At 36.9% G+C, this 9,511-nt stretch overlaps 2 pseudogenes; both read left to right on the top strand.

Annotated features, from left to right (window-relative positions):
• The first annotated feature begins 3,404 nt into the window (after window positions 1–3,404).
• Window positions 3,405–4,005, top strand: LOC119506586 (annotated as a pseudogene).
• Window positions 4,006–7,356: 3,351 nt separating this feature from the next.
• LOC119506585 lies at window positions 7,357–9,150 on the top strand (annotated as a pseudogene).
• The last annotated feature ends 361 nt before the right edge of the window (window positions 9,151–9,511 follow it).

Raw genomic sequence — 9,511 nt, 5'->3', positions numbered from 1 at the left:
CTGGCACAGACCCAGAGGCTTGCTGGCATAGCTCAGAGATACTTGGAGTTGCAGACCCCTGACATTGGCTGACACTTAGACATTTTGGAGAATGACATTTTGAAACACAACCTTGGCACAAACAATCATCAGCCACGTGTCTTCCCAACTAACAGAGGTTTTCTGGATGCCAATGGCCTTTCTCCAGTGAAGTTATACTCATGTTTATGACTTAATTTAGACATTTTCATGGCCTTCAGATTATAAATTTGTAACCAAATAAACTCCCCTTATAAAAGCCAATCCATTTCTGGTATTTTGCATAAGGTAGAATTAGCAAACCGGAACAGAAGTCTATATCACCCTAATACCAAAGCCAGACACAGACCAATCTTTTTAATGAGTATAGATGCAAAAGGCCTCAACAAAATACTTGCAAATCAAATCTAGCAGCACGTTAAAAGAATTATACACCATGACAAAGTGAGTTTTATTACAGGTATGCAAGGTTAGTTTAACACAAGAAAATCATTTAATATAAGACATCACCTAAATAAATTTAATAGAAAGAAACATCTGATCATCTCAATTGATGCAGAAAGTGCATTTGACAAAATTCAGCATCTTTTCTTGATGAAACTACTTCAAAGTATAGGGATAGATGAATTTATCAACATTATAAATTCCACAGTTACTATCATACTCAATGGGGAAAGACTGAAAGTTTTCCCTCAAAGATTAGGGACATGACAAAGATGCCCACTGTCACCACTGTTATTCAACGTTGAGCTAGAAATTCTAGCTAGAGCAATTAGTCAAGAAAAAGAAATAAATGTCTTCCAAACTGTAAAGGAAGAAGTAAAACTTTCACGGTTTGCAGATGACATGATCCTATATGTAGATAATCCCAAAAACTCTACAGCAAAGCTACTAGAGCTAATAAATGAGTACAGCAAAGTGCCAGGATACAAGATCAGCATGTAAAAATCACTACTGTTTCTGTTCACTAGTAATGAGCAATCTGAGGAGGAAATCAAGAAAAAAATTAACAACCAAAATAATCAAATATTTAGGAATAAATATAACCAAGGACACAAAAGATCTATACACAGAAAACTACAAAACATTGCTAAAAGAAGTTAGGTCTTCCTCAAATAAATGAAAGACATACTGTGCTCATGGATTGGAAAACTAAATATAGTCTATAAAGGTCCATAAACAGACCTTTATAGAACACTACACCACAAAAGAACAGGCTATGGATTCTTCTTAAGTGCTCATGGAACATTCCCCAGGATAAACCACATACTGTGTCATACAGCAGGTTTTAATACATTTAAAACATTGAAATTATAGAAAGTACCTTCTTTTATCATAAAAAAAATGAAGCTAGGAATTAAAAAAAGAGAGCCAGAAAATACACAAATGTGCGGAGGTTAAGCAACACACTCTTAATCAGTGGGTCACAGAAGACATTGCAAGAGAAATCAGTAAATATATTGAGATGAATGGAAACAAGAACACATATGAAAACTTATGGGATGCAGATAAGTCAGTGCTGAGAGGGAAATTTATAGTCCTAAACACCTGCATTAAAAAGGAAGAAAGAGCTAAAATCAGTGACTTAACAGAACAACTGGAGAAAGAACAGGAAACTAATCCCAAAGCAAGCATAAGGAAAGAAATAAAGAAGATTAGAGCCAAAATTAATGAAATGGAAAATATAAAAAAAAATAGAATCAATAAAACCAAAACTTGGTTATTTGAGAAGATCAATAAAATTGACAAAACTTTAGCTAGACTGACAAAGACAAAAAAGAAAGAAGCTGTAAATAAAATGAGAAACAAGAAGGAGGGCATCACCACTGACCCTGAAGAAATAAAAAGATCCTATGAACAACTATATGCCAACAAACTAAACAACTTAGATTAAATGGAAAACTTCCCAGAAACATAGAAACAACATAGACTGATTTGAGAAAAAATAGAAGACCTCAACAAACCAATCACAAGTAAAGAGATTGAATCAGTCATCAAAAACCTACCAATGAAGAAAAGCCCAGGACTGGAAATCTTCACTGGTGAATTTTACCAAGCATTCCAAGAAGCATTAATAATACCATTCTTGCTCAAACTCTTCCAAAAAATTGAAAAACAGGGATTACTACCTAACTCATTCTACAAAGCCAACATCACCCTAATACCAAAATAGGATAAAGGAAATTTCAGACCAATCTCTCTAATGAATATAGATGCCAAAACCCTCAACAAAATACTTACAAAAAGAATCCAACAGCATATTAAAATAATTATACACCATGACCGAGTGGGTTTATTTCCAGTTATGCAAGGGTGGTTCAACACAAGAAAGTCAATTATTGTAATATACCACATTAAAAAATTGAAGTGGAAAAACTGCATGAACATATTGATTGACACAGAAAAGACATTTCACAAAATGCAGCATCCTTTCATGATAAAAACATTTCAAAAGGTAGGAATTGAAGGTAACTTCCTTAACATGACAAAGGGCATAAATGAAAAACCCATAGATAACATCATACTCAATGGTGAGAAACTGAAAGCTATCCCCCTATGACTGTGAATAAGACAAGGATGTCCACTTTCACCATTGCTATTCAACATTGTGCTAGAAGGTCTAGCTAGAACAATTAGGCAAGAAAAATCATGTATTAGGTATTAGTGTTGATTAGGTTGAAATCCTTTGAGTGTTTCCATGGAGTTGTGACTCTATCAACTGTGGGTGAAATATTTGATTAAATTATTTCCATGGAGATGTGGACTCCACCCATTCAGGTTGGGCCTTGATTTAATCACTGGTGTCCTAAAAAGAGCTCACAAACAGAAAGACGTCAGAGCCACTGAGAGTGACATTTTGGAGAGGGCCATTGAAAGCAGACTTATGCTAGACAAGAGTTTGCTCTGGAGAACCTAAGAAAGGACAAAACACCCCAAGAGCAATATTTTAAAGAAAGCTGAACAGCTGAGAGAGGAGCTGGAACACAACCTGGGCTCAACAGATGCCAGCCACATGCCTTCCCAACTAACAGACATTTTCTGGATGCCATTGGCCTTCCTTTGGTGAAGGTATACTTGGACATTTTCATGGCCTTCAGACTGTAAATTTTTCACCAAATAAACCCCCTTTATAAAAGTCAACCCATTTCTGGTATTTTGCATAACAGCCACATTAGCAATTGGGAATAAGACAAGGATGTCCACTGTCACCACTGCTATTCAACATTGTGCTGGAAGTTCTAACTAGAACAGTTAGGCAAGACAAAGCAAAAGTAACGGCATCCAAATTGGAATGAAAGAAGTAAAACTGTCAGTATTTGCTGATGACCTGATCCTATATTTAGAAAATCCATAAAAAAAAACAACAAAGCTACTTGAGCTAATAAATGACTCCAAAATGGGAGAATACAAGATCAACATGTGAAAATCTAAATTGTTGGTCCTATCTTCACAAATATCAGGGTGTTGGTGTTAATCTCCAATCAACTGTGCCACCTGAGAAGTGCTATCTTCCCAAAAAACAAATTCATGTGTGGTCTGGAAACACAAAGGGTGTCAGTTTAGTTGGATTGTTTCCTCTTTCTGGCCATTTACTGCTGTCTTTTCCATGGACAGTAAAATTAGAGATTGGTGCTGTCTGTGAACTTTTATTGGTCACAGTAAAGCTGTTAGGAACATCTGCTTCAATACTGCAGGGAGACAGTTCCTCAGTGCAGCCTATGACAGGAATCTTAAACTCTGGGAGACTGAAATAAGGCAAAGTGTAGCAATATTTACAAATCAAAAATACCCTACTGTGTAAAATTTAATCCTGATGAAGATAAGCAAAATCTCTTTGTGGCTGGGATGTCTGAGAAAAAGATGGTGCAATGGGACACTTGAAGTGGAGAAATTGTGCAGGAATATGTTTGGCATTTGGGAGCTGTCAACACCATTGTTTTTGTTGATGAAAGTATATTTGTGAATATATCTTATGACAAAACCTAAGAGTGTGCAAAGCCTAAGAGTGTGTATACTCATGACAAAGTGCATACAGGTGCAGTATGACATCCCCATGAAACATATAAAGTCATAACATGTGGTTGAGATGGTCTCATTAAATTGTGGGATTAGTGGAATTAAACCTTAAAACTACCTAGGATCATTTTTGATCTAGTGCCAAATTTAACTGTATTTGATTATAAAATGTGTTGGGTGACAATTTGATTTACAGGTAATGTTTTCCTGACATGGCCTTATGAAGTTGACCCCTAGTTTAAAAAAAATAACTTTGTAAATTTGACACATATAATTTATATAATTTCATTGGTATCTTCATTTTGTTCTTTATAGAGATCATTTATACAGGGAATTACCATTGACTTTCTATTTCACAACAAGTAGTTATTATTGGTGGGCAGTTTAACTACCCTCATGACTGTACTGCAAAGAACTATCCCTAATGGAGTTGGTGTTCTAGAGGAGCTAATGTAATTGAGCAATGTCAGAAAGGTACCATATACTTAACCTCTTCAACAACAACAAAACAAAGGGGCAGTGAAGAAGAGTGATGTTGTAATCTAACATAAATCTTGAAAGAAGAATAAAACCACCCAGAATTTTGTTCCCATTGTTTCTTTACAATGGGTCAAGTTCTAATCTACTGGCTTTGTGATTTCCACCATTTTTGATGACATATGTTGTATATTTTAGTTGGAAATCAACAATCTTCTTTGCAGCATTCCTCTAATTATTAAACAATGTAAAATAAAGCTCAGTCCATTGAGTTCTTTCCTTGACTCTCTTCCTGAATATTATAGATAGAGAATTATGTTATTTCAGAAGATAAAACTCAAGGGAATGAGCCATGACTTTGAATTTCACTTGTAACCACTGTCATTAAGAACCTGGCTATACTTTGAGAAATCAGGGTTGCCTACTTCATTGCTTCTCTGAGGTTACTACTGAAACTCCCCTCATCTAAGCTAGGGTATGAAGGCATAGTCCAACATGTCAAGTTGTCATTGCCTTGAAGTCGTATATTTTATATTTAAAATAATTCTGTTTTTGCTGGTGAATATATAAAACAGATACTTTTAAGATAAGAAAAATTGTAAACCTCTTACCAAATCTTTGAAACAAATTGACACTCCAGAAAGATGCTAAAGTTCCCTAGCTTAAGAAACAGTGATTATGGTTTAAAAAAAATGTTTTAAAACTTCAAAATACTAATTCAAGATAGCCTCTCGAATATACGTACCTAACAACACTTTACTTTGACAAGCCATTTCTCCTGTTTTATTACAAATCTATGTTGGATGTTTACATGTGGTTTGAAATATTTCAGTACCATGCTGGACATAATTGATTAATAGCTGCTCACAGTGCTGACTTGGAGACCAAAATCATGAGTGTTGCTATCCTAAGGACATTAAGCACTGAGTCCTATGCTATCAATAGCAGTCATTCCCCTTGCTTTTAGAGAGTGTCTAATTGAAAAAAATTAATTTGAATTTAAAAGCCTTGTATATGTGACTAGAACCTATAGCCTCATATACATGAATTTCAAAGAAGAAAATAGAAAAACAATAAAAGTAGAGAGATATTTTTGGACCTGCAGACATTCAAAAAATAAGTACACACTGTTGTGTATTTCTGTATCTGCCAGGAAGAGTGGCAGATTTTTGAAGAGGAAAGAATATAGATAAGACCTTTTCTTTAGTCTCAACCACTGTTTTTAAAAAACATGAATTATTAAAATGTGATGGGACAAAAAGAATTAATCATAGATTTAAACTGCCTTGTTCATCCCCAGTATTGTATATGTTACCAATCATAACTTCTAAATTTTCATTTATTTTGTTGTGTTTTTGACTGCTTCTTAACTCAGTAACTACGTATAAAAGTTGTCTCTTTTTAAAAAGATCATATATTTTAAGTAAAGTATTTTTTGTAAGAAAAAATCTATGGTGTTTTTATATCCTAGTAATGAGCTCTCTGAGGAAGTAATCAAGAAATAAATTCCATTTGCAGTTGTGACTAAAAGAATCAATTATCTAGGAATAAACTTTATGAAGAATGTAAAGTACTTGTACACAGAAAACAAAACAAAACAAAAAAAACACTGTGAAAACAAATCAAAGAAGACCTGAATAAATGGAAAGACATTCCGTGTTAATGGATTGGAAGGCAAATGTCATTAAGATTCAATTCTACCCAAACTGATATACAGATTCAATGCAATACCAATCAAAATTCCAACAGACTACTTTGCAAAAATGGAAAAGCTAATTATCAATCTTATTTGGAAGGGTAAGTGGCCACTAATAGCTAAAGACATCTTGAAAAAGAAGAATTAAATTGGAAGTACTCATACTCCCTGACTTTAAATCATATTATAAAGCCACAGTGGTCAAAAGTGCATGGTAATAGTATAAAGACAGACATAATGTTCAATGTAATCAAATTGGGAGTTCAGAATTAGACTCTCAGATCTATGGTTAACTGATTTTTATAAGGCTCCTAAGTCCACTCAACTGGGATAGAATAGTCTCTTCAATAAATGTTGTTGGGAAAACTGGATATCCATAACCAAAAGAATGAAAGAGGACCCCTAACTCACCCCCTATTCAAAAACTAACTCAAAATGAATCAAACCTAAATATAATAATCAGTAACATAAAACTCCTGAAAGAAAATGTAGGGAACATCTTCAAGATCTAGTGATAAGCAGTAGGTTCCTGGACTTTACACTCAAAGCTCATGCAACAAAAGAAAAAATAGATAAACGGGAACTCCTCAAAACTGATTACTTTGGTGCTTCAAAGGTCTTTGTCAAAAGGGTGAAAACACAACTGAGTCAATGGAGAAAATATTTGGAAAACACATATCTGATAAGGGTTTGATATCCAGAATATAAAAAAGGAATTCTATAACTCAACAATAAAAAGACAAACAACCCAATTAAAAAATGGGCAAAAGACATGAATAGACATTTTCCAAAGAGGAAACACCAATGGCTAAAAATCACATGAAAAGATGTTTATCTTCACTAGCTATTAGTGAAATGTAAATCCAAACCACAATGACGAACAGGGCACCAGGAAGCAGTGCATGGAGGGAGTGTTCCTGGTTGCCAAAGGGCTGGTCCCCTTCAGCCCTTTGTAAACAGCTGTGGATGGGTGGGGTGGGAATGGGGCTCCTGAGGTCAGCCACGAGTGTGGTGCTGGAGGGGCTATGGTGGCTGCCACTGCAGCTTGAGCAGGAGGCTGTGGCTGGGGCAGCCATCACCTGGCAGCAGACACAGGTGTGATGGGCAGGTAACAGAGAATATCCTTACCTCTTCACCTTGGAGTTAGAATGACCAAATGCTTCCTGCCTCCCACCAGCAACCCCAGTGAGCACTGCAACCTGGAGTCCTGCAGTGATCTGTCCCATATCCACAGCTCTGAAGAGATGAGCCAATCAAAATTTCCTGGGTTGTACTGGACCAGAGAGCTCTCACCTCCCCATGATAGCCTCCATGAGCCTCCTGACATACTGTCTGATGATGAGAAAGACCATGGGAAGAAAAAGGGAAAATTTACGAAACTGAAAAATAGGATGGAAGGCTATGCTTCCTTTCAGGAAGATAGCTCTGGAGATGAAACCAAAAGTTCTTCCAAAATGAAGAAGTCCAAGGGAATCCAAGTCTACAAGAAGCCAAGCTTTTCTAAAAAGAAGGAGGAGGATTTTAAAATAAAAGAGAAAAACAAAGAAGAAAAACATATAGAGGAAAATCACAAAAAAGAAAAACTCAAAGAGAAGCAGTTAAAAGACTTGATCACCGTCAATGTTCTTAAACAGTGGAAAGGAAAAAAGAAAAAGAAAAAGCCAACTCAGGAGCCAGAGTTGCCTTAGGTTGATGTTCCAGATCTCAGACACATTTCTTGAATCCCTTTGGCTGATGCAGTGGAGAAGACCATGATGTATTATGGCATTTAGCTGCCAGCAGTTTTCTGGGAGTGTGTGGATTACATCGAGAAGCACAGAAGTGTGACAGCATCTGTGAAATTTCAGGAATTAAATCAAAGGTAGATGAGCTAAAAGCAGTGTATGACCGAGAAGAGTCTCCAATTGTGGAAGAGAGTGAGCTAAATAGTTTAGCCAGTTTGCTGAAGCAGTATCTATGAGACCTTCCAGAGAATTTGCTGACCAAAGAGCTGATGCCCCCTTTTGAACAGGTGTGTGGGAGCAACATCGATGGTGAGAAGGTGCAGGTGGTCCAGTGCCTGCTGAAGGAGCTGCATGAGTGCAACCATCTCCTGGCAGAATGTGCACATGGACCATGTCATCGCCATGGAGCTGGAAACAAAAAGGAATGTACAGAACACTTCTCTAGTGCTCAGCCCCACTGTGCAGATTAGCAATTTTGTCCTCTATGTGTTTTTCACACATATGCAAGAGCTCTTTGGAAATGTGATTGTAAAGTAGGTGACAGAGCCTCTAACATGGCTATGATGCCTGCACTACCCACAACCAAGGAGAACATCGAGGATATTAGAAGACAAGTTTCTCTTGAATTGTTTACATCAAGATTTGCAGGGTGTGATAAAGGATTGATCTAAAGAAGAAAGATTATGGGAAGTACAAATAATTTTGATATCCCTTAAAAGAAAGCTGAGAGAAGCTAAAAGACAACAGTGTGAAACCCAGATTGCACAAGAGACAGCTAGTCTTTCAAAAGAGGAAGTTTCCAAAAAAGAAATGAGAGAAAATGAAGAAGTTATAAATATTCTCCTTGCCCAGGAGAATGAGATCCTTACAGAGCAGGCATTGTTCCCTGCCATGGTGCAGTTCCTGAGCAGGCAGATGGCTTCAGAGAAAGAAGAGATAGATCCTCTGAGAGGCAGGATGAATGAGATACAAAGCCATCAGCAGCAGGGTCAAAGTGAAACCTAGGAATCTTCCTCTGAAAGTGAAAGTGAGAATGAAGATGAAGAGGCGTGGCAAAGCATTCAGGAAATAAAGAGCAATCATTTGAATCAAGCAATTGATGAAGAGTGACAGGCCATCATCGAGGTGCAGGTGCAGCTCCAGGTCCTCCAGATGCAGTGAGCCAAGTCTGAGCAGCAGTTGCCAGAAGAGGAAGAGCCAGCTAACTGGGAGTTGTAGTTCTGCCACTAAAGGACAGTGCCTTAGAGACAAATGCAGCTAAAGGACAGCCAAATGTAACCGAGAAGTAAGTGAAGCCATTGCCAAGAAAAGACAGGAAGGAACTGCCAATCTAAGTAGTCATGTGGTATCACCATCAAATCCTCCAGACTTAAAAAGACCTGTGCATCTTACTGTAATACTGAGAATCCCTGCTGTATACATTATGTAAAATGTCTTTTATATTCAGAGACTCTGCTCTGTCTCACGCTGAGAACTTCTACCTGTCAGGCTCAGGTTACTTGGGGGACAAAGCATTGCAAGCATTTGGGTCTTGGAGCAGACAGTTGGGTTTTCCATATGTTAGCTTATTTGAAGATTA

This window comes from Choloepus didactylus, chromosome 11, assembly GCF_015220235.1.
Source record: "Choloepus didactylus isolate mChoDid1 chromosome 11, mChoDid1.pri, whole genome shotgun sequence".
In the NCBI taxonomy this organism is placed as follows: domain Eukaryota; kingdom Metazoa; phylum Chordata; class Mammalia; order Pilosa; family Megalonychidae; genus Choloepus; species Choloepus didactylus.
Note: the sequence above shows the minus strand (reverse complement) of the source record. Positions and strands in the feature narration are given on the sequence as shown.